This window comes from Alosa pseudoharengus, unplaced genomic scaffold (assembly GCF_046254945.1).
Source record: "Alosa pseudoharengus isolate Yale_2024_CS ecotype anadromous, Long Island Sound unplaced genomic scaffold, YU_APseudo_1.1 YU_APseudo_1.1_scf_19, whole genome shotgun sequence".
Taxonomy (NCBI): Eukaryota; Metazoa; Chordata; class Actinopteri; order Clupeiformes; family Clupeidae; genus Alosa; species Alosa pseudoharengus.
The window spans coordinates 34,722,691-34,749,520 of record NW_027468657.1 but is presented as its reverse complement, the minus strand read 5'-3'; the positions used below and the strand labels follow the sequence as shown (position 1 = coordinate 34,749,520).

The 26,830-nt window shown below is 40.7% G+C and overlaps 1 protein-coding gene across 1 annotated transcript in view; it reads left to right on the top strand.

The window, feature by feature from the left end:
- LOC143132804 (A disintegrin and metalloproteinase with thrombospondin motifs 2) overlaps nt 1–26,830 on the top strand; it is a 122,639-nt gene that overhangs the window by 21,140 nt on the left and 74,669 nt on the right. The window lies entirely within an intron of this gene.

Genomic DNA, 26,830 nt, shown 5'->3' with positions numbered 1-26,830 from the left:
AGGCTACGAAACCATCTCCGTAGGCTACGTTATCGCTAATTAAACTCAGCTGACTGGTGTTAGCGCATAGCCATAGTTGCTTTTAAAATGCCTACTAGGCTAGCGCTGGGAATCTAAACACTTCAACACCGACATGTAGCCTAACATGTTCAAAACTACTGCGTGTTATGGGTTAAGACATGAAATTTCTTAAAGCATTTGGGAACACACTGAATTAACTGGAAAATAGAGTCCCTGTTAGATTAGCTTGCTTGCAAATGCCGTTGTCCATGACCTGGCAGTTTTATGGCAAGCGGTTTTAACATACATTATGGCAAACCGCCTACACTGGGTAAACTTGAAAGCAGAGCTCACCATTGTGTGTGCATCAGTGTTGCGCGGTCTGCCCGAAATTAAGCGGTCGCCCGCGGATGACCGCGGTCACCCGCGGTTATGAGTCATAAACAAAATATTTTAATGATATTCGGGTCATTTGCGGGCGGGTCAGTTAAAATTAATTAAATATATATTTTCTACAAATAGGCCTACTTAAAATATCACGAGAAAGCTAGCATCAATACAGTAAAGCATCAATACAGTAAAGTCAACAGTAAAGAAACAAGACGCGAGTTAAAATAATAAAGACACCCCTTCAGGAAAAGCGATATAGGCTATGGTTATGGTCTAGGCCTACTTCTTGCGAAGCCATTTAAAAGTATGACAGCCAAAACGGGCAGCCTGCAGGAATAAATGTTATGGCACAGACTACACAGCCATATCTACCGGTATGTATAGGTTCGCGCATGCATAAAAGTTACCTTAGTTCGTTGTGTTTGTGACTTTAAACAGTGGATGTGCTTTAGTAAAGCTTTGTGTTTCATTCAGCATTATAAACCAGTTCTTACGCTAACGTTTTGACCAGCAATGTATCTCTCTTGCCTACCTCGCCTCACCATTTCTGTTTTCGAAAGAAAGATGTATGTCCATGGCCTTCAAATCTTATCCTAGTGTTCTTATCCTTTGTGTGTTGCGTGCGTGCTTGCGCTCTTATTCTCATTCTTTCTCCTGCGCAAACATTATGTCCTGCATGCTTACTGCGTGTAGTTCTACTGCATCAAGTTTCGTAAATAAATTAGTTTGTTTTTACAGAAATGGCCTACTGTCACACTGCATGCAGCCTATAACCAAAAGCACACATTTTGTAAATAAGCGGGTTGAATTCGCGGGTCGGGTATAATTTTGTCCTAATTAATATTCGCGGTCCAAGTTGCGGTCGGGTTGATTAAAATATCGGGCGACCGCGGGCCGCTTGTGACCAAACCCGCGCAACACTGCATGCATGGCAAGCTGTTTTAACGTTTAAATGTATTATTCGTAGGAGCAATGAGATATTGATAGTAAATTGAATATAACAGTTCAATTTCATGTTCAAATTTGTCTTATCAATAAAAAAAAAGCAATTCATGCTTTAGACCATTTTAATTTAAAACATTTTAAAAACAAAGTACCGGTTCAGGCACTGTTTTGGCACCGGCACCGTTTTAAAAGTATCGATTTAGCACCGGTATCGGATAAAACCCAAACGATACCCAACCCTAAACATTGCTATTGAAATGGAGGATCATTTGGAGGAGGTGGGATGCTTTACAATGGTGGTGTTTGTGACGTAGGGCAAGGAGTGTTTAAATCGTCCAGAAAGCAGAAGTGGAGTAAGTGGTGGCTGTCAATCATTCCTATTGGCTTTCTCCCGGACTTTGTTTAGAAAAATAAAATGTTTTGCCATAGTCGCCCTTCTGGTCACAACTAGGTAGGTTAGCCTTCATGCCTTGCTGAGCCTCGCACACATAGCTTACACTCACCAGAGTGGAACACCCTTTTGAGTTTGCTTGATGTCGTGCGTACAATTCTTTGTGTCAATCTGTGATGCATGAGTGATGATGTGTGTCTACTTGCTAATTGGCTGTGTTAGTTGCTAATTAATTTTGTTCTTACATAACAACAGCTTTCCCAAAGTGCCATAATATCATTAGTGGAAGCAGTGAATAGTTAGGTAGATCCAGGTGCTGAGACTATGAAGTCCATCTTTTCTCTCCAATTATGTTTGTGCTGGACCTCAGCACAAATCATGTGTAGCGACAGATGAAGTGTGCATGATGCATAGGCTGTACATAGCCTACTGCATATACAAGTTGACATTTAACATTTGTGTCTGTTAGTGTGGTGGTTGTTGAAAGTGGTCAGTGAACATTTGATATTAAAAAAGCAAAATCTTTATTGGGCTAATTTTACTCCAAATTTTGTACACTTACTAGTGTAACATGTCTAATATAAGTGCTGAGTTTTAGTGCTTCTTTTTTTATTCTAAATAGCCTATAAAGAGCTAGACGTAAATGATGTTTTGTGTTTCACTCATATGATAAATTCATTCTTACATTCTGACATACATACTTTAACAAAATAGGAAATTGGGAGCAAAATGGAAAAAGGGGACAGATGAAAATATAGCAAGAGATAATGTAGGCCTACTGATCCAGCTCTAACACTGGTTGGCTAGCTTGATTGGGTGGTATAGCTTGATTGGGCCATGCAAACAAGTTCTGCAAGAGCTGGTCCAAAAGCCGACATTAACTTGTTAGTGAGCAATCACACTGCTATCTATGTTAGATCATCATCATCCGGGGCGCCTGCAGGAATTAATGCTATGGTACGCACATCCATCACTACCCAACCTCCCCCCCTCCGCAAACAGTTTTTTCACGCGTGGACAATATTTGTCCGTTTCCCGGTTTTAGGTCCGTGCATTGGTCAGCAAAAAAGTAGCTTACATAGCATAGCAACATTCACATGCAATAATACAACAACTTCTACAATGACCTATTCATTTGGACAACTTGATACAGCCCTATACAGGCTAAAGTTACCTTTAGTTTTGTTCTAGCTTACCGTGACGTGCAGTCTAATGTTCTGACAAGCAATTGCCTACCTTGTTCTTGCCCATCTTGCTGCATCCATCCTTTCTGTTTTCATTGTTTAAACTTGTGATATCCATGATGAGTATTGAGTTAGTGAATTAGCTCAATATTGTGTGCTGATAATCATATAGATAGCCGAGTAAAAGAAAACAACAAGTAGCCACGCATGCCTGCGTGCGTATTCTCTATCTCCTGCTCAAACAAAATGTGTGCGCGTTAATTTTGATAACTTTATGTAATAGAAAATTGTAAATTGTAGCCTGATGGCATGCAGTTAATGGGATACTGTTACTGTCCATAGTTGGGAAGGTATGGTGGGCCAATTTGGTGTGAATACACACACAAGGGAAATTTTCTCTCGCTGTTGAGTAGCCTGATGGTACGCACAGTGCGTACGGACGTACACCTGCAGGCGCGCCTGATCATCATCATCATCATCATCAACTGTTTTTTATTCAGGGAGAAATTGACTAAGCATCAAGCTTTTTTACAGCAATGCCCTGAGTTACAAAACATACAACAACAATAATCAAAATATTATTATCATTATCTCTGATACCATTGGTATCCACCTAAGTCAGATGCCGTGTGCAAGCCTTATCTGACAAACTAGCTTGCACATGGCATTGACTTAGCTGTCCACCTTGTTTCATTTTATATCCTCTATGGTTAATGTTAGCTGACTTTACTAAGGAAGACAACATTGCAACAGTACTAAATTCTACATTACCAACTAGCTCTTCTCTGATTGGGTCTAATCGGCAGAAACCCGTCCTTTGCATGTGCTGGCAGGTTTAATGGACTTTGATGAATTTGCTGTGGTTTCTTTAGTTTAATTTGAGCAGCATCTGCGTTGTCAGGTATTGAACTCCTATTCAATTTTCACATATTTTAGTGAGGGGATAGAAGAATGTTTTAGTGAAATTGGGGGGTGTTAAAGCACCCACACATCCCCCTCAACCAGGATTGTTGTGTGTGTAACAGCATGCATATGTGCATGATGGTGTCTCAGCATTTTCCCTCAGGGACTCCTGCTGATGAAGAGTCAAGCCAAGGTGATTTATGGTTGTGATTGTGCTTTATCAACAATAATACAGTGTTGCACAAAAGTAACCACCAAGGCGACATTCTCTGCTCCACAAGCACTGGGCTAATCAATTAGGAATCGATGTGGAAAATTATAGGGAATTTAAAGTCTTGTCTCAGGGAAATTAAGTATTTGACTTCAGTTGGCCCACTAAGGATCCACTCTAGTTTGATTATTTATAGCTCAATTAGGATGCTGAATAGTAGTGACCACTTTAGTGACATGCTAATGGGATGCGTGCGATGCACTGTGTATGGTAATTGTAGACACATCTGAAACACACCGTGTTCAGTGTTGGATATGATGTTACTCTGCAGAGGTGTCCATTGTGAACGTTGGTCAACTTGCGTGTGTGCCCACATAGGCAGAGATAAGCCATGGTGTGTTGTGAACATGGCACAATAGCAATACCTTGCATGTACCTGTATGTATGTGTTATGTTTGCATGTGACTCTCAGTTGCACACACATATGCACACATGCACGCACACACACACACACACACACACACACACACACACACACACACACACACACACACACACACTTACACACACGTGCACACACACACACACGCACACACAACACACACACACACACAACACACACACACGCACACACACACACACACACACACCTTGCTCACTGTACGGAATGACAAGTGTGGGGTGCCACTACCCTCTCAGCTGGTAAAATCTTTCCAGGTGTGAAATATAAAAGCTTCCCCTTCTCTTCACAACCTTTGTTGTTTTGTTGTTTGCAATATTACAGATGTCAGGACTAGTGCTGCAATTCTGTGAGATACATATCACACTTAAGATAGTAAAACCAAACAAGAGAGGACATTGTGGACAAAATAGTGACATTGTTAACACATTGTTAACTCGGTGGGATTACTCATATAATCTTATCTAGGTGGGATTACTCATAAAGTTAAAGAATTTTTTTTTACTTCCGACCCCATAAACAGACTCTATTACTGATGACGTGATTGTAGTTGCAGTGATGATATATGCAATGTGCTGAAATATCAGTCATTGAATGAATTATGTTATGAAGTTAAATTAGTAATAGTCACCGATGATGCAGTTCACCCTCCAGACTTACATAGTCAATAAATGAGAAGTCTAAGCATATTTGTGTGTGTTCTCACAAGGTGTCAGGCATTAATGAAAGGTGCACATGAATTTTCACTCTCAGAGACTTAACACCTTCTCAGGCAATGCACAAGCTGTCTGAAGTTGTTTTTCTGAGCTGAGCATGTTTGTCCAGATAGGTGTGTGTGTGTGTGTGTGTGCGTGTGTGCGTGTGTGTGTGTGTGTGTGTGTGTGTGTGTGTGTGTGTGTGTGTGTGTGTGTGCGCGTGTGTGTGTGTGCGCGTGTGTGTGCGCGCGTGTGTGTGTGTGTGTCTGTGCGTGTGCCTGTGCGTGTGCATGCATGCAAGTGCATGTATGAATTTGTATGCACATGCAGTGAAGCATATGACACTTCTCACACGATCCCAGCTTGTCATGTCAGTGGTGTGATTACCTCCTGTTAACAGCATGCATTGTCTGCTTGTGGGGGAAGGAGGCAACAGGCCTAACATTGAGATGAGATACAAACACAGAGATATTGCTTCATGGAGGATTTGGACTCCTTCCTCTATTTTGTCATATCTCTGCTGTATGCCACTCACTGATGTGTACCACCACTTAAAGCCAAATAAGTATCTAAATGTGTGTCTGATCATCATTTCATAATTGGTTTTGTTACTGACCTTAAGCACTTTTATTGATATAAAAATCAGTGAACCACATCTTAAGATCCAGGCTTGTTAAGCTCCCTGCCTTCTCATCATAACTGCTGGAGTAAAGCCCAGTTTGTCTGACTGCTTGCTTCACCACCCATTTGCATTGACATATTGATATCCTTATCAGGATTTAGAACAACAGCATGCCAGCTTTGCTGTACAACACTATCATGCCCAGATATGCCCCTGCCTGGGCAAACACAGCTAGATGACCTCAGTATTCCACATGAAAGAAGAACTGATTTCTGACCGTGTGTGCGGCATCCATGGGTTTCATTACTGCTTTGAGCATAAGAGTTGCTGTTGCATAGTGTATGCAGGTCTGTTACAGGCAGGAGCTTGTCCAGCTGATACAGTGCACAATCATCTGCAAGCGTTTTAATGTAATGCTCAGAGAAACTAATGTATAATGGGAACATAAATAGGATCAATGGCTGCCACATCTCTACCAGCCCATTCATCTTTCTGTCTTTCTTTCTGTCTGTCTGTCTGTCTTTCTTTCTTTCTTTCTTTCTTTCTTTCTTTCTTTCTGTCTGTCTGTCTGTCTTTCTTTCTTTCTTTCTTTCTTTCTTTCTTTCTGTCTGTCTGTCTGTCTGTCTTTCCTTGAACACATTGGTCAGCACCCTCGCTGTCTGTCTCCACAGAGATGGGAGTCATTATTATACACTGGGCAGAGTTGCACATAATCAAATATGTGACCTAATGAGGCTATTTAATTACTCTTTCTGTGTGCTGGAGCTATTGGATTACTGATACTGCTACTCATTTTCCATGCCATTTGTCATGGGTCTGACAGCTGGGCATGGATGCATCCTGAGGTACACTAAGGTGCATGTCTGCACATCCAAACAACACAAAGATAGAACCAACAAGATTGGTTAGTGGTGTTCGTTGATGATTAAAAACAAATACATCGGCGCAATGTATGATTTCAATCTGTGTTATCATTATCTGTGAATGCTAGCCAGCTTTGTATGCTTCGCTAAGTGAAAATACGAACAAACATATCATATTGCTTATTACGAAATAAAATGTTAATGTTTGTATATGAAACAGTTTCTATGAATTACCCACAATTTCCAGTTAATTCCCGTAAATTCCCATTAATTCCCATAATTTCCTTTAATTCCATGAAAGTTTCCAATTTGGAATATTTCCAAAATTCCCCAGCTTAAAGGGACACCAGGCAACGTTTTTGTGTTAATTAATCATCTTCGTAAGTCGGTATATGGTTAAATGACTCATTACGGGGCGAATGAAGGCTTTCTCGCCCGCCCTTACTGCCTGTAGGAAGAATATCCCACTTGCAAGTTCGGTGTATCCTACCCGCCGACCGAAGCAGGATCAGTTTACAGCACAGAGGCAGGCTAACGAAACGCTAGAGATTATTGCAAACGTGTGTATAATGGCAGAGCCGGCGAAGAAGCAGCGAAAACCCTTGACGGAAGACGCAAAGAAAAAGAAAAGAGCTTCAGACCGAGCGAGGGGGAGTTTCGTAGAGAAAAAGCATCAGGCTTGCCTGGTGTCCCTTTAACTTCCCATGGAAAGTTTCTGGAAATGTTTTGCCCCTTTGCAACCCTACTTTAATCTTACAACATATCATTTCGAGCAAAAAAACAGAAAAAAACATATTTTTGTACATATTTTAATTTCCGAGTGAAACTATCCCATTAGCCTTTTCAAACTTACACATTTCGAACATTTACAGCCTAACGATCGTTTAACATGCTTCCATTTTAATCACACACAAGAAGATGACTAACTTCCTACCGTTTCCATTGAGTTCAACTTTCAAGATGAGAACAATTTTTATCGGATGGGCACACATCGGTTCTGACAGCCTCGGTATCCATCTTGATTCCAGTGAGTAACAAGACGACAGGCGCGGTAACAGTGGCATAAACATTTCCATGGCAACGGCGTTCTCTACCAATCAAGGGATTTGCTTTTACCGGCTTTTACACGTTAGGATTTTGGGTAGTGTAGTACTTTTCCATTAAATCGCTAATAAAGTATTTTTTTTTCAAATCAAGGTTGATGCCCCATTAACTTTTGGCCTCAATATGAGCATGTGCAATCACTTAGTCATGTCATAGCTGGCTTTAAGTCTACCATGGCCGGTTACGATTTTATGGCTTATACTCCAGTTGTCAATGGAGAAATTGTATTGAATTCTTACTTCCGGAATCAGCAGCGGGACTGTTGCGGTCTATTAAGTTCAAATTGGCTTATTGCATTATTGATACAGTTGTATATTCACTGTAACACAGAAGCCCAAAACTTCAGACCGGCCCTTAACTGTGAGAGGTTTCATAATTTTGAATGTTCATTTACTTGGGTGATTGACTCGGCTCCTAAGATAATGCTGGTTTATGTTTGATACAGGTCTTCTGGTCTGTAAGGGAGGTTTATGTTTGATACAGGTCCTCTGGTCTGTAAGGGAGGTTTATGTTTGATACAGGTTCTCTGGTCTGTAAGGGATGTGGCCTTGGATTTTTAATGTGAGAGAGCTCCACCATCACAGTGCCTTTGTCTGGGCGCGCAGCTGGCATTCAAAGCCGATAGTGGCGGAGAGAGCAGCCCTTTTCCACCTCTCCTTCGGCGCAGATATAAATAACCTGTTGGAGACTTTCGAAGAAAAATACAAGGGAGGTGTGCGGCATGAGTGTGGTGAAGGCCATCAGAGGAGAAGATGAACGAGGCTACATTGCTTCGCTCATTAAAATGTGTTGGAGGGATGAGTTGAGAGAGGTAAACAGGTTAATCATAGAGTAGCTCCAGGCCTTTTGCTACAGACCTTGTCACAATGTACCTCAAAGTGAAGTGTAATTGTGTGTGTGTGTGTGTGTGTGAGTGTGTGTGTGTGTGTGAACACATCAGTGGCTTTTATCCTGTATGTCTGCACATTACACATTGTACCCTGAAGCAGTGTGAGCAGTGTGTTATCTGAGCGCTCTAGTTGTGTGAGAGACGTACACATGGTGCATGTATAATATATATTCATGTGGAGGAGGGGGGAACAGATAGGGGTGTGAAGGCCCAAATCCCCAGGTCATTAGTGATCCTAATGAAGAGTAAATGACCAGATGAACATATCCCTGTGTGCCTAGAAATATCATTGTAATTGAAAGTAATGAGCAGCCTGGTGGTCCTAGGTGGTCTGGCTGTGAGAAGAACACTCCGCATCACCCTGTGACCCTGTCATCCTTCCCGTAACTATGGCAACGGCATGCTTTACAGTAATGCTTGTGTGCAGAACGGTCTTCTTGTTCTGTTGACACTTAGATGAGAGCACTTGCATCTTCCATCACTGAGCTGCATTTGAACGTGTTTATGTGCTGATGAGAATGCGGGAGTGTCAGTGTTATTATGGTCTGGCTTCTGTTTCCTGCTCTTTGAAGGAGGGGAATGTTACATTTCCCTAGGATAGCTGCCTTCACATCTCTCTGTGCAATCAGATATGTGAAACCCCATGGTGATCCCATCGCTGTGGCCACTTCCTTTTATTCGCCCTCTCTTGTCTTGTCGCTCAGAGTGTGTTGGACATCATGGCAAACTCCCTCTCCTCTTTAATCGAATAATTGAAGGCGAGAGCCTGTGGAAGCCCCGATGGCTGGCCCTTGGCCGGCTGCCTGGCCGGCTGCTGCCTCAGCGTCGCTCTTCTCCCTCGGCCTTGTAGCCCCAGGGTGGACTGGGGACTGTTTGATGTCTAAGCTGGTGAGCCCCTTTGCTTGCCAGCCACAGATGGGACTTCTGGGTAAAGGATGGGTTTCTTGGTTGGGAGGGTGTAATGGGAGGATTGGAGAGACTGGAAACACTGGGAGAGCAGAGGAGTATCTAGTTACTGAAAGCCGAGGAGAGAGAGGAAGTGTCCCACTGTTTGTGAAGCAGCAGCAGGCCTCTGAGCATCTTTCCCTCCGCGTCCCTCTCACTGGCTTTCATTGGGCTTTCATCATTTCTCAGTCAAGATACTCACACACCTGAATGATGTGGTCTGAAAGGACAGGGACAGACTGGAAACATGAAATGAAAGGCATTACTGAGAGATTTAGTTCAACATAAAAGCAGCATGCACCGCCTCGGTGTGGGGCTTCATGGTGGGACAGTTCCTCAGGAGGCATGGGGGAGAGTAAAGGGACTAGATCTTGAATGAACAGAGACATTTGGTACTGACAATCAACAAACAGACAGACAGACAGCGGGGCCGCCAATGGATAAACTTGTACACTGGAGATGGAGAGCGGGAACAGATGGACAAGCAGACATGGAAAACAAAGAGAGACAGGGATAGATTTAGTACGTTTGCCTGCGGATATTTGATTGGCGCAAAATCAAGATGCTCGGGCTCAAGATCGGGAGGAAGTCATACAAAATAAGAGTGTTGTTAAATATGGACCCTGAGAACGGTGTCAGAACTGACATGGAATGGCACTAAACAGGAAAATAGTTGGTTGAAAATCTGTTGATAGTTTGAATAATAGATGACTTTGTTGGTAACACCTGGCAAATTGGATTACATCAGCCAGACACATCCAGACTGGCTGTGCAATCACTCAATTCTGAAGCTACCAGTTTTTTTTATCTAATACATCTACACTAAAAGAACTGGCTTGGCGCATGCTGCCTTTTTGATAGCCATTGCTTTTTTGTAGGTGTATTTGTATTTGTATTTGTATTTGTATTCACAAAGGGGGTTGATTGAAAACCAAGAAACATTGGAAAGCAATGGTTATGAACATACTGTATGTGTCACTTTTTTATGTTTGCTGGAGGATATACATGTAACCTTTTTGGATAGTTGTGCACTTGTTAAACACTTGTTGTTTGTAATGTATTTCACCTTAGAAGCAAACTCTTTATATCGATAAAAACAAAAACAAAAAACAATTTCTTATTAAGGTTATTATTAATTCTTACTGTTTGAAGATAAAAGGCCCACAGCTTGATTTGGTGATTAGGTAGACTTAGACAGACTGAGAAAAAACCCATAATGGCTCATAGCTATTTTTCATCCTTCTATTAAAGATAATACTGGACCAGACTGATTTATTCAGAAGGCTTAAGACGTGTCTGCAAGCCTTTAAGAAGGGAGCTTTGGGAATGAATCAATACCTGCACCTCATCACTGGACATGATGGTTTATATTCTGTCCTAAAGCTGTGCTTGTTTTGTCTGGTCGTGTGCCCTTTAAGAGGCATTGTTTTCCCCTCTTCATCTCCCAATGCCTTTGTAGTGGCATTTTTGATTCTGTCATCGAATTCCTGTCAGTCAGAGATCCTCCTGTCTGGAATGGATCGTTAGATCTGACTGAATGTCATGCTTAGGCACCATTCTCTTTTAAAGGCAGGACAAATAGATAAGAATAGTCAGCTAACAAAAATGAAGTAAAGTATTTCCCTGAGTGTGATGGGTTTTAGTCAATACAATGAACATATCAGATCAGAATGTTTAGAAATTCATAGTGCAATAATCTTGATAAATCTTGTTTGGTAATCTGTAAGGATTTGTACTGATACATTGATGTGATCGGTATAAATGTTTGCATATTTGGCATCGACAATTGTTATACTATATTCATGTAGAGTGTTTATATTGATATAGTTGGTTGATGTCCTACTGTGATTTTTTCAAGGTGATCCATTATGTAACTTTGAATATACAAAATTAGTTCACCACAATTAGCAATCCCCTGGAAAACATTGTTTTGTCATGTTTTAGAAGTAGTTTCAGAGTAGACCGAAAATGAAATAAAAACAAAAAATAGTATGCCATGAATGCTTTGTCTAGGATCATGCAGTACCACTAGCACAGATGTTGTTAGTTTCCACTTTGCATTCATTGCTAGTGAATAAAATATCACTAAAACAAAACAGCAAATGTCCATACTGGCAAGTATTAAAGATATGACTGGGTTGAATCGTTCTTATATCATCTCTCTCTCTTCTCTCTTTCTCTGTCTCTGTGTCTCTCTGTGTTAGAGAGAGAGAGAGAGAGAGAGAGAGAGAGAGAGAGAGAGAGAGACAGAGAGTGTGTTTAGACTGCTGCTCAAAGCGTCCATCCAGCACTTAAATATTTAGTTGTATCTGTCAGCCTGGTTCAGTAAGGACTTGGCTTCTAGGCACATATGCCTGGGGGAAGTGGAGAAAGCCAGAGAAAGCTCAAACAACTGCACAAGGTGAAAAAAGAGGGGAAGAGCAAGGGCAAGGGTAAAATATGGAAAGGAAGGAGATATAACCAGTATGAATTTGAGGTGAAACCTATTTGTGTCGGGTTACAAGCTCTTGGGAGAAAGACCTGGATCAGAGCTGATGTTTTGTCATTCATTCTTTTTATTGGAAGTGGTCCACTAGTTTGCTCTTTCCAAGAGTTGAGTTGTGACTGAACATCACACCAGTCTTGTTTAGTGATGTAAGTTCCTTATGCCTACTGTAGTTTGTTTTTGTTTTCTGTTGCTATGGTACAAGCTGCACCAGTTAGTCTTGCTATCCCTGTGATTATCTCAGGTTATGTTGATGGTTAGTGTTGCTTTTCTGAATTTATTGTGTGATTCGTTGTTAAATTTGTCTTTCAGTACACAGTATGTGTCTGTTTAGTTGGACTAGAATTTGATAGAATTTGAAATAAGGCTTTATCCCTTAAAACGTTTAAATCAGTCATGTATTTATTTGAAATAAAATACTTACTTCCTCATAATCCACATTACAAAGTTCTATAAATCATATGTAGTATTTAGGGGAATCGGTTGTCATCCTGTCACACTTGCTCTACAGATGTCAAAAGGACAAATCTAGAAGATCTTTGCTTTAAACCCTGGACATCTTTTTTACCTGGATTTCTGTGGCTTTCTGTGTTGTATATAACTCTCCTGAGCCAATGAAAAAAGAAAAACTGCCTTCAAAGTGTTTTTACAAATGTGCACTGGGAGACTGCAGCTCTACTGACACCATTTCTTCCGTATGCAGGGGCCAATGTTTTTTTGTGTTTTCATTGCATTGGTTTAAACAAAGTGAAAAAAAGTAATTCTGGCCAAAAATCAACTTGGATTTCTCCCTTGCTTGTAGTCGCCAACGGTAGAGAGCCAGGGTACGTAAAATGTTACTATGCCCAGTGGCCCACCAGCTTTGGATGGATCCCTGGTTACGTCTATGTTAGAGATGGAGGAGTGAAGAGAGACTGGAACTAAAATCTCTCAATTTCTTTCTTAACATATGTTGTGAATATATGAGACAAGAGGGCCAATAGTGATAGGTAAAGGCAATAGTTGCATAAAGAAATATACAATGGTAATAATATTGTAAGCCATTTGCGAGTGTGTATTTACAGTAAGTATATGTTTTAAAATCTGATGTGTTTATTCTTTAGCTGTGATTAATGCTTTACAAGCTGTATTACCTCAGATTTTGAGTTTGGCACTGACATAATTATGGAGCAGTAAGGTTAAGCCAAGTGCATGTTAAGTGCATGTAAATGTAATTGAACTACATGTAAATACTTATGAATGGGAAGTCATTCATATAAGTACAGAGCTTCACAGATTTACATTTCAGAATAAATACTACGGCATTATGCTTGGGATTATGTAAATACTAAAAACAACTGCTTTATTCCATATAAAGGGCCTTTTTTAAACCAAGGTCATACAGTAGTAGAGTTGTTCCACTGGTGCTCTGAATAACCAAATACTGCCTGAACCCAGCTACTTATCTCTGTGATGTGAATGTGAGGTAAGTCTCCTTATGAGTTACATGTACATCAATCAAGTTGTGTATTCTTTACACAGAAATCAGCTTCTGCATAACATGGCTCTATGGAAAATAATGACATTGGTACAGCTTATAGTCTACAGATGTAGCTAGCAACAGCTAGACTATCATGAATCCATTGAGTCTTGATTGTGTAGTTTCTTTGGCAAAGTGCTTGACTTTCATCCTTGACATTATATTTTGGATGCCTGTGAACAGGGTGAGCCAATTGCAAAATGAAAGAAAGCACAGCAGTAGGCTACTCTACAGAGGGCACTATTTGGTCAGATCATAGACTACATGTAAACATACATGTTTTTAAATGGCATGATGACCCTTGGGTTTTTACAGGACTGCATTTCACATTTTTACTACAACCACTTAAACAAATATATAAATAAATACAATACGTATGCAAAAAGGTTTTCAGTTCAATGGTAATATTTCGAACATACAGTTGTATTCATAGAATACTGTAAAATGTATAGTGTTTTGGTTGTTAGCTGGATGTACTTGATGACAAGATTTATCTCCAGAGTGAATATTCAGCCTTACTTCAGTTATTACTTAACTGAAAAGGCTGCAAGGCTGCAGCAAGGCTGTGCGCGTCATCAAACATTTTATAAATTGTGTGATACTGTGTTAAGGTGTCAAACCAGGGCACTCTGATCTCATTTGGTTTTCATTACTGGGAGGGGTGAAATGCGAGCAAGGCCAACCATTCTGTTAGCCACTGAAAGCACCAAATAGGCTTTAATTGATTGATATTAAATCACAGTCCAATCACAGTCCTTCTCATTTGTCTGGAGCAGGTCTAGCACTGTGCAGTATCTAGTAGATCTTCTGTTGTCATAGCACATACAAGTGTCCCTTTCTCTCGTTCTGTTATCACCAGGTTTGCCTTGTTATCTGATCAGATGTAATCTTTGACAGGATGCTTTTACAGCTCTTTTCTAAATGTGCAGAACAGCTTTGTGAGGCAGGGTCAATTTGCTCACACAGTTTAGCCTACTGCAGGGTTCTTGGTGAAAGAGAGCTTATGGAAGTTGGTGGGTGGGTGTTTTTAGGAAAGCATGTAGAGAAAGTCTCTCTGTGTCTAGGATGGGATTACCAAGTGATTTACTGTAGGGCGCACTCACTTATATTGGTAAATAATGGATATTGGTAAAAAGAAGCTTGTGTTTATGACATAAACGGACCTGGGTTCGCAAACAAAAATGTAATATGAACGGAGACCAGCTGGGTCAGGGCTAGAGTGGAGTAATGGCGTTCGGGTATGGTCCAGTTAAACGGACCCAGTGTGAAGGCAACCTTAGTCATCATTTTATTCCCCTCCATTTTGTATAGATTTTCACCACAGACATGAACAAACAAAATTATTACAATGGAAGCTTATGCGGCTGCTTGTTGTTGTCGCTATCTGGACTCAAAATGTTATTAAAAGTGCCTTGTAACATGAGAAGAGCACCAAGATGACCACATCTCTGTTTCCTTTCATAAGTGTAAAGAAACGTAAAAAAAAGTCTGTTAAACAGCCGATGCCTTACATAGTATTCAGTCCTTACTAGTCAATTACTGCATGGGAGCTGTATTGTGATTGCTAGACATCAGAGGCTGAATGGACAAGTAGAGAGAGACAGAGTGAGCCTACTCAGTGACAAAAACAAGTGGTTTACTTAACGCTTCCTACATGCCCCACAACATTCCATTGTTTAGCCATGTAGCCAAAGGGATAGTATTCTAATTAAATACTTTTGTCTAATTCAGTACCAATTTTGTATGTTTATGTCGGTAATGAAAATTAAGACTGAAAAAAATCTAGAGAAGACCTAGGTTGAAGAATCTGTGAGTTAACTTTGCCTTTTTAATAAAAAATAATAAAAAATCAGTAGTAATGGGAAGGATGCCTAAGGTTGAACATTGAATCAAATGTTAAATATTATATTTATACTTTGGAGCCTTTAAATTGTTTATGTCTTGGATGAGGAGCATGCATTCTCTGTTTCACCTTTTCTTTCATATTCTTTTTCTTTTTCACCTTTTTGTAGTCTTGACAGTCTTGACTCTCTCTGTTGCCAGCTATGCACTGTTCTTTCCTCTGAGTCTCCTCATCTCTGCTCTGGTCCGATGTCCTCTGTCTCCTCTTCTGTCAGCTTGGCTTTTTGTCTCGGACTCTGTGACAGTTTCCTTTTGCCTCGTTTCCTCTGTTCTTTCGCCTTCCCTGTCTGCTGCTCTGGCCATGCATGCCGTAATGTTAGCACTCTACTCTTGGAAGAGTATCTATCTATCTATCTATCTATCTATCTATCTATCTATCTATCTACCCATCCATATCCATCCATCCAGCCATAACAATGCTGTATCTTTGTTTGGTGACATTGCCTTGTGGAGAACTCAGTGACAGAAAGTGGTTCTTTAAAAATGATTTTCCTTACACAATTCCTTACCTGTCCATTCGAAATATTTAACACCATTTAAATCTTTGTGGCTTTGCGAGTCTTTTAGTGCACTTGATCTGTTTTACTTTGACATTTTCATGAATATCCCTCCCTGAGGGGCTTTGCGCTCTGCCTCTCTCCTTCAGTATGTGATGAGTGGTGAACAAAGGGCCTTTTTTCAACCTGTTCCCTTGTTCCTCTCATGTCCTGACGCTGTCATGCGCCCTCACTCCTAGCCTGGCATCTCTTTTTTTGCTAAGCTGAAATTCCATTGCTGGTATTTTATTCTTATTGACCTTCCTGGAAAATTTCAGGAGCTATTGAACAGCAGGACATGTTTACAAGTCCATCAAGTTGAATAAATAACGTGGTTAAGAACTATGTTTAGATATACATTGGAATACATTGAGATTCTACGCCTGCAGGTATACAGTAAAAGCAGATATTATACCGTTGCTAAATGAGTTCATCTTGGATGGTGATAATGTACTGTAATTGAATACAATTGTACAGTTTAGTCATAGCCAGTGTAGATAGCAGTGAAGGCAAATGTCCCTTACCAGTTGTGTGTGTTCATTATCTTCCAGGATCACACATCATGTATTACAGTAATAATAGCAGGTGTTGGAATCATTATCAACAGAATTGATGTTTCACTTTTATGCATCTTTAAAAAAAAAAAAAAGACTGGCCTTCTCCAGTCCCTCCCTGCCCCAACAAGCAATGTATTCCTTTATTTCTTGAGCTTTGATCCATCTCTCTCCAAGACGCTGAGTAGAGACAGAGTAGGGAGAGAAGCCTCTTAAAATTCAAAGGTATATGAGGCGGAGGCTTTTTTTCTCCCGTCTTCTCCTTGTCTCCTGTCCATGGCGATTCAACAGTGTTTTGACAGGTTCAAGGAAATTTGAGAGTTGGAGAGAGAGAAAATAAACAGCAATACTGGCTTTGGAGTCAAGTAGCATAAGTCATAGCTCTTTCTCATGCAGAAATGAAAATGTTTAGGGCACAGCTTATGCTATTGCTGTTTGTATTTCTAAACTATGATAACTATGTGTTATCATAGTTTGCATCACATAAGATGCTTGTAAAGACAATATACAGTGAAAGGCCAACAAAATATGATTTATACTACTAAAAACAGCTCCTGTATTTTGACCAAAACAAAATGTAATGTTATATAGAAGGCAGAATGTAGTCTACCATGCTGAGAATACCATGCTCTTTAGATAAGAAAATGCATATGCAACTTGTATACAATAGTGGCAAAGAATACATAATCAATATCTATTTTTTATTTTTGTTTCAAACAAGCTCTACCCCAGGGTAATACTCACATAGTACAACTCACTCAAGAACTCACAGTGTATTAGAATGTCTGTAAAGCTATCATTAAAGGTTTGAATGGAAGATATATACAATATTTCTTTAGCTACATCAGAGGAACAGATCAAGCATAAAAGGGTTAAGTGTCTTGGTTTTGAGGCAGGGGAGGAAGTGGAGAAGTGGAGAGATTGTGTGGTGATGAAGGAACACAGTGAGGCATGACTGGCCATCGAATTGGTGTGATTAGTAGGCCAAGCTTGTGCTGAGACTGCTGTGGGTCTCAGCATTTGTTTTTAAAACTGACTGGCTGACAGAGAGGCTGACAGCAGTCTTATTTTCCAATCACCAGTGGTCATATTGGGCTAGAAATGGTTTAATTGTTTTATTTTTATCAGTGTATGTCTACAAGCAGTTAAATATGTAGCTTGAAGGGAGAGTGACTCATGTAGCAACTCGACCACTTGTACAGTTGAGTGTGTGATTTATCTTTGTCTGTATCACATATGGCTTACAATGCCAGACCAAAACAGGGGTCACACCATTGGTTTATATTTCCGTTATCATGAGATCAGCGCCCAACCAAGTATGTAGCCATGATGAGAATGGTGATGGATGCATGCCTGTGTGCATGTATGATCTCTGGCTCTTGGGGTGGGGCACAAGGCCTGGATAGAAGGGAGTGAGGTGGAGGCAGACAGTTTCCTGTGTCTCAGTGGCTGATTGGTCTAGAATCTACCAGGGGAGAAGGGGTCCTCTGCATGCAATTGGTTATTGAGCTCTAGCTGTCACTGTGCAAGAGCTAGAGGGGAAGAACCTCATTCCTCACTGTTGCTAGGTTACAGGTATATTTATTAGAGGAGAGAGAGGGGGAGAGAGAGAGAGAGAGAGAGAGAGAGAGAGAGAGAGATGCTGAAGCAGAAGAAGAGATCCCTGGATCTGACTCCGTAATGAGATCTACAATTTGCAAAGTTTATATTCTAAAACGGTGCTACCATACAATAAATTGTGCGTTGGACCTGTGAGTCAGGTTTGAAGTTTTGATGTAATGTATCACTATATAAGTACATCTCCACAAGTTATTCCTACTGAGAATGCGATGATGTTTTGCCTTTGCCTGTTGCATTTGTCTTCTTGTAAATCTTCAGGATTGGAGATAAATCACTGGATATTGGCAGGGGGAGGCCCTTACTGACCAGGGCACAGATCACCTCTCAGATGAATTAGAGTCATTTAACATTCATTACAATGCTGCTTACATTTAAAAGCCATTGGAATCCATCTTGCCTTATTCCCATTTAAATATGTGGTTCCAGAACAGTCAGAGAACATTTGTCAACTTTCCGAGATCAATGACCTCACATTTCAAAGTAAAAAGAGTTGATGAAAGTATTTTGTGGACTTGCAGGCTGAGAACTATTTCTTGGCAAAATAATTGCATTAGCATTGAGGTTAGAGATGGCAGATCATCGGTAATCTTTAACAGGAGGGAGAAGATCTGCACTCAAAAAAACAGACAGCCATTTATTGTCACGGATTTGTTTTATTAGACAGACATCTGTCATCACTTGCCATTTTAAATGTCATTCCAGAGCACCAGGAATCTGAATCATTAACAAGATCCAACATTTGTTGGCTCTTGCCGAGACTCTCCTTACAAATACACACCAACAATCAATAGACTCTTTATCATAGAGAAGAAAAGCAGACTACACTGTAGTGCTTGAAAAAGCTTCGCCCTAAACAGTTGTTGCTTGATAATTGGTCATGTGTACTGGACTGATGCGTGATGCGTAAAGCAGAGCAGGATTTTCTCTGACAGCAAGAGACAAAAGACAAAAAAGGTGAAGGAAAGGTGACAATGATCAAACAGAAAAATCCTCACAGTGTTCCTTGGTCATCCTTGGTCCAGAAGTTTGGTTTGGTTAGGGACATATGAAAAGAATGGTGGCTTTTTCATTTGGTGTAATGGTTGGAACAGCGCTACTCCTTCGGTCAGGGGAATAAAAATGTTCCCGATATTTACATCCAGTTGACTTTGACAATGTGTAATAAGTAATATCTCTATTATAGGTGTAGTAAAGGAGTAAGTAAGTAAGTATAAGTATATATACTCTTTTGATCCTGTGAGGGAAATTTGGTCTCTGCATTTATCCCAATCCGTGAATTAGTGAAACACACTCAGCACACAGTGTACACACAGTGAGGTGAAGCACACACTAATCCCGGTGCAGTGAGCTGCCTGCAACAACAGCGGCGCTCGGGGAGCAGTGAGGGGTTAGGTGCCTTGCTCAAGGGCACTTCAGCCGTGCCTACTGGTCGGGGTTCGAACCGGCAACCCACCGGTTACAAGTCCGAAGCGCTAACCAGTAGGCCACGGCTGCCTCCCGTATATTGAGTATATCATCAAACAACAATCTAATACCATGCAGAAATAAAGTGAAATAGTCTCTCATACTGACTCAGGAGTCTAGTAACTCTGATAACCCACTGGATAACCTTTGCAGTTATTGGATAGTTGGCCATTGGTGTCACAAATGAAGTCCCACCCAGGAGAGTATTGACCTGTTTTACCCAGCTATGCCTAGTTCTGCGAGAACCATCATTGTTACTTTGTACTTTTGTGAAGTAGGTTGGGCCAATAATATTTATTTCAAATAGACTGTATTTGCAACCACACAATGAAATACCATACCAATGACTTGAGTGTGTATGTGTTTACGTGAGAGAAAATAACTCATTACAAGGCTGCAAAGGCCTATTTCATTTACTGTAGCTGATCTTGGAAGGTATAATAATAAGTTTTATCAGTGTAGCATTGTCTTGTTTATTTTATACCACAAAATGTAAACGCCTTGTCTTCGTACTGTATACAGTTATGATTTCATCCTAGTCCAGAGTCTCTAACTCTTGTCCATGAGTGAGAAGCGCTGGTAGACAAAGGCATTAATGGACTGCCATTGACTGCAGCAAAACGCTTGAGTTGGGCTGAGTAACTGGTTCCTGAAGTGAAGACACACACGTCTGCAGGTGGACTACTTAGGGATTCCTGAAGTTCAGAACAGGCTGACAAAAGAAAGAGGTTGGAAAAGGAAATGATTGAGGACACTGTCAGAGGTCAAGGAAGGCCGAGAGCACCGTCACTGTCAGGGAGAGGTTGAGGGCACTGTTGTCATCAGATGGTGTAATAGGTCTGGCATTCTTTCCTCTATGTATGTTTTTAAGTAGTTAAACCGCTGTATAGTCTTGGCCACTGTGCTGCAGCTCAGTTTCAGGATGTTGATAATGTTCTTATAGCCTAGGTCATCTTTATGTAGAGCAACAATTCTTTTTTTCACATCCTCAGAAAGTTCTTTGCCATGAGGTGGAATGTTGAACTTCCAGTAACCAGTATGAGAGAGTGTGAGAGCGATAACACACACCTGCTCCCCATTCACACCTGAGACCTTGTAACACTAACGAGTCACATGACACCGGGGAGGGAAAATGGCTAATTGGGCCCAATTTGGACATTTTCACTTAGAGGTGTACTCACTTTTGTTGCCAGCAGTTTAGACATTAATGGCTGCATTGGCATATTTTGTTATGTGCATTTAGTTATATTGATCATTGTATTTATACTACTGTAATTTCCCAACTATTAGCCACAGCTTATACATTGATTTTGCTAAATTTCTTCAGCTTTGAGGTTAATACACAGGCACAGTTAATATGGTATTAATGTGGTTTTGTTTATTTTAACTTCCATAAAACACTGTCCTGACGCTTATACACAATGCAGCTAATACACAGGAAATTACTGTAGTATGTGAGTGTATTTTGATGTGTGAATATGTAAAACACTAATGTGAAATGAAAATATAGAGATTCAAAACATTCAATCTAAACTGCACTTTCGTACACATGTTGTAGTATATGAAATGCAGTGTTATTTCATAGTGTATGTAACTTTTTCAATAGTGGATGTTATCTTATTGTGTTGTAAATGTTCCTTATGTAATGTGACACACCTGTGCATGTGATCACCTGTGCTTTCTGGTCATGTGACTACATTCAGATTTAAAACATGCAGTCTACAGACAGCCATTTTTAAACGTGCCCTGAGGAAGGCCATCTTGGCCGAAACATGTTGGTATGCTTTTTAATTGATAGCCAAGGCTTTTTATTTGCAAATATCTTTTTGAGTGCCTCAGACTCACTACTAAACTTGAATTAATGGCTGTGTGTTGAGTCAGTACATTTACACTGTTATACAAGCTGTACACTGACTACTTTACATTGTAGCAAAGTGTCATTTCTTTAGTGTTGTCCCATGAAAAGATATAAAATATTTACAGAAATGTGAGGGGTGTACTAACTTTTGTGAGTTACTGTATATGGCTAATGTTAATGACTGATGCAGCTAACGCTGACTTACTGTAGGTCTGAGTAGCCAAGCCAATCATATTAAGCCAGTGGTGTAGTCAAGCCAATCATATTAAGTCAGTGGTGTAGCCAAGCCAATCATATTAAGCCAGTGGTGTAGTCAAGACCACCTAAACCGAGACCAAGTCATTACCAAAACCAGAGGGTATCGAGACTGTGAGACCAAGACCAGAAACACACTAATGTTTGCGGACACATGACATGACATGACTTACTATGAAATGTGGAACATAGGCACCACATTGGGGCTTGGCTGTAGGGCCTAAAATAATATCATGGTCAAATTTGCCATTAACTATGGTAACAGTATATATCACAGTACATATGTCTTTCATAACATTTCAATACACTGTTAATGCGGCCTCTGATGGGTGAAGTACCACTGAAGCAACTGCATGACAGCTATTGTGCAGCCGTGGTGCTTGTGGTTAGCACTTTGAACCTGTAACAGGAGGGTTGCCGGTTCGAACCCTGACCAGTAGGCGTGGCTGAAGTGCCCTTGAGCAAGGCACCTAACCCCTCACTGCTCCCTGAGCGCCGCTGTTGTTGCAGGCAGCTCACTGCGCTGGGATTAGTGTGTGCTTCACCTCACTGTGTGTACACTGTGTGCTGTGTGTGTTTCACTAATTCACGGATTGGGATAAAAGCAGAGACCAAATTTCCCTCACGTGATCAAAAGAGTATATATACATACTTACTTATACTTGTTTTTTTTTTTTAGTAAAGCTCAATGTTTACAAGTTGCATCAGTAAACTGCTTGTAACACCCAGACTGATAGAACATTCGTGTGTATCTTTGTGCATATAGTTTATATGAAGTTGTACATATTAGAGGGTCACAATGGGACTGCTGAAGGAGGAGGGAAATAGGGAAGGAAGGAAGGAAGAAGGAGAGATATCAAATGACACTGATGTACCAGATGAAAGGACCTTTTTCGCCTGAATATGAGTTCATATTTTTTTTCTTTGGGTGAATAGTGGGTTTGCACAGATTGGTTGGTTCAGTCACAGTTAGGCTCCATCTCCAAATGGTTTGTCACAGACACAGTGATGAATTGGCCTCCCCCTGCTCTTTTGAAGGCATGCGTCCCTCTCTCATTATGGACTGATATAGCACCTGCACTTCCCCGTTTCCTCATACTAACAGATGGAATGGTGAAAGTGACCTTTAAGACTGGAGTTTTCATTTCCAGACAGGATTGGATAATTAATCCGTTGTATCACTATCCTCTCTAAGACACATTTGATTTAGATAACGTATCACCTTATTTTCCCAGCACTCTAGTAAAGTGCATTGTACCTCATCAGAGCCTGCTTGCTTTAAACCTTCCAAAGCGCATCCTTTTTGTAGAGTACCATCTGTCCACTTAAATTGAAAACAATTATGCCAGATTATATATTTTAACATACCGTTATTTTTTCATACAAAACATAAATATTATCACACCAAACATTTAATACCTAGATTCATGTTGTTGGGAAAGTATTTGTGCAGTACTCAGCTGTTGCTATGTGACTTGTCATACTCAAGAACAGTAGCTCCCCTCACCTCACCTCCTTCCAAACACACACACACACACACACACACACACACACACACACACACACACACACACACACCTCCATGCCACTGCAAATCAAAGCCCCAAGGATGTCGCCAATTAGTGCACATTTACTACAAGCTGGAAACACCCCCTGCCTCTAACATAGTCACTAGTTGGACTGACACACACACACACACACACACACACACACACACACACACACACACACACACACACACACACACACACACACACAGACACTCAACGTATCAACGTTTTGAAATTGCTATCACACATCTCCCTTGGCTTACAATTTGTGTTTATATACCGGTATATATTTTCTAATGTGTAGGTTCATTATATGGTATTTGGTATCAGATAAATGAGATATGTGTCTATAAGTTAGATAGATGCATTTCTTTGTGTGTTTGGATGCTATTTATATTTGTATATCTGTGTGTTTAACTTTTAACTAAAGATTAACTTGACTGGTGATATTTTGATATTTTATCTCAGGGACATTCCACACATTTGACATAACTCCCTTTTGGAACACTAGGCCAAGAACATCTGGATTATTGGGAAGAGTAGGAAGAAAGGCAGGCAGGGCGTCACTTAGGAACAGCCATGGATCTGCCATGGAATGTCTTAGTTGTTTTTCTCTTTCTCTCTCTCTCTCTCTCTCTCTCTCTTCCTTATGCACTCCTCACTATGTCTCTCTCCCTCTCCCTCTGTTGCTTTTCTCTCCCTACTTCAAGTCATATCATGAAGTGCATCATTTTCACTCTTCACATTTGTCTGTCACTTTGCCTTTCTGGTTGTTTTGCTCTCCTTCCTTGCCTCTCTCTCTCCCCCCCTTTTGTTTCCTTGCCAAATCCTCCTTCCCATGCTAGCTCATTTCCCCTTTTCTCCGTCTTGCCTCCCATTCCCTGTCTCTCTGCTCATCGGCGGATGAACAGATCAAGTTTGTTTGCTCTGAAAATAAGGCTAGCAAGTATTGCAGAATCCCTGCCCCGATAAGTTAATGAGGAAATGAAGTCTTCCAGAAAGATTTTGTATGTGTGCGTGTGTCTGTGTCTGTAGTTTGTCTGTGTGTGTGTGTGTGTGTGTGTGTGTGTGTGTGTGTGTGTGTGTGTGTGTGTGTGTTTGTGTGTGTGTGTTCTGTGAGCCTGCGTGGCACTAGGGTCTGACAACATCCCACATCCTGGCTGAGGGACTCCTCCCTGGGTGACCCTGTTAGGAGGCTAAGTGGTGTTTTAGAGCCTTTCTTACACCACTGTGAGCTCTTTGTATTTATGTAAGGCACAGGAATAGCACACTCACTCCCCACCTGCCACATTAAACCGTCCAAAAAACACAAGCAGATTCACTCACTTCAGAAAGTTCAGAAACCTCTCTAGGAAAAAAACCCTCCCCAGGCAGTTCTTTAAGTTCAAGAGCAGTGTCCAGGGCATGCTAGGGGATACAACAGGCAAGGCTCAGCAATAGATTTACTGGACATGCATGCAAAAAATAACAAAAGAACATTTGGAAACAATAACCTCTAACCTCAAGTCTTGATAATATTTGAAAATTGTTTGGGTTTTTTCTCTTTTTAATTTTATATATTTATAATTATAGCATTCTTATGGTTGTCTTTAGTGACCCCAGATGATACATTTGCCAATCACTTTAATGCAATAATGAACTCAGTGCTAAAGCAAGCCAAGGCATAGTTTCAAAGTGACACATAGACACGTAAGCCAACCCTATGTGCAGGCCCTTGCATGAACTCATTTGCATTCCCCATCAGCTAAGGAGACATGAGCTTCTTTAATAGAGACATAACAAAGTTTCTTTTCGTATAGCTAGCCAGCAAACTACCTAGCAACCAGAGGGCTTGCCTTGCCAACACCAGCAACACCACAGTTGGCACTGATGAAAGTTTGCTAACTGGTGTACGTTGGTGTTGTACAACATCCTCGTGTAAAAGCTGGTCTTTATGAGTGACCCGGAGCAGAATACTACACAGCTTGGGCAGCCAAGCTTGACAGGGGTGCGTAACTCTCCTTCACATGATCAGAAATTCCATGCAAATGAATTTGAAGATGGTTGAAAAGCTAAAATATTTAATAATACATAGGTGCTTAATAAAACATAGATTGTGTGCAAGTGTGTAGTATGTGAATGAGATAAGTAGTCATTTTCTTTCTTCAGAAATACTTCATAAAAGCATTCTGATTGTCTATAAAAGATTCATGCAATGACTTTCTCCATCAAGTTTTGGAATACAACTCCCATAATTCATCACCACTAGATGTTTTTTTCTACTTCCTGCATCTTCCACAGCCTGATCTTTGAAATGAACATGGTGTTCTGTCTTAGATCCCTCTGAGTCTTTGATGTTTTATTCAGAGTCTCCTCTACAAGCCAAGGGTGAGCCATTGTCCAGTCCTCTCCGCCACTGCTCAGCTCCAATCGATACGTCCGTGTCTCAGAGTCCCTGGCGTCATCTCTCCTCTCTGACACAGTGTGCCTCTGCTCTCTGCTTGCTATTCTGGACTGGGAACATCTCATGCAGCACATCGCAGATCCATCAGCTCTTGTCAGAGAGCCCTGCATTACCTCTAAAAATTGGGGGATGAGCATGGAGAAATAGAGGCATCACATGAATAAAAGTAAAGAATGATATAAATGAGAGGGCAAGATGTATAAAAGAAAAGACATGCATTAAAATATAGATGGTGTCCAGCCTAAATACTATACCTACAGTAGGAGTTAGGGCACGTGGCCATATGACTGATCCATAATGCATTTGTAATGAGTGAGTTGCTTGGGATGCACATGGTGTGCAAATAGACGTGTTTCGCAGCACTGATACATTACACTTACATACGGCTCTTTAGATAGATGTGCAAATGCTGCAGAAGCACACACATCACATGATAACACATCACATGAGGGCTACATACAACATATAAGTGCTCACATTAAATCAACCAATAATGAACTGTTTCAATGCAGTGCAGTTCAATTTTATCATTTAAACAAAAAAATGCATGATTTGATTTAAGGGGCTCTGGCATTTTTTTCAATACTGATCTAGTAGTTACATTGTTCTCTTGGTCTTCCTTGTTTACTGATAGATATCTTGCTCCCGCCTATATACCTCCTGCAAAAATCTTCACCCACTCTCTCACTCTCTCTCTCATTTATTAGAACAAAAGGCTCAAAGGAGAATGACTGTATGCATGTACAGTGAAGCAGATGTGTGTGTGTGCGTGTGTGCGTGTGCATGCTCGTTTGTTGAATACTCCGTTTTGATTTGTGAGTGGAGGCAGAGGCAGTCAGAGGATTGGTTATTACCAGTTGTCTAAACAGACAGATGGGATTAACAAGAGTGACGGGCAATTTTCAGAGTGGTAGCTGTAGAGACAGACACTGAAGGTTTTGGGGTAGGTGGGATTACCTGACATCCTAGATTAGCAGCACCTCGGCTTTTTGTGTCTCCCTGTGGTGGTGTTCACTTGAGATGCCTCTCTTTGGTCCTGTGA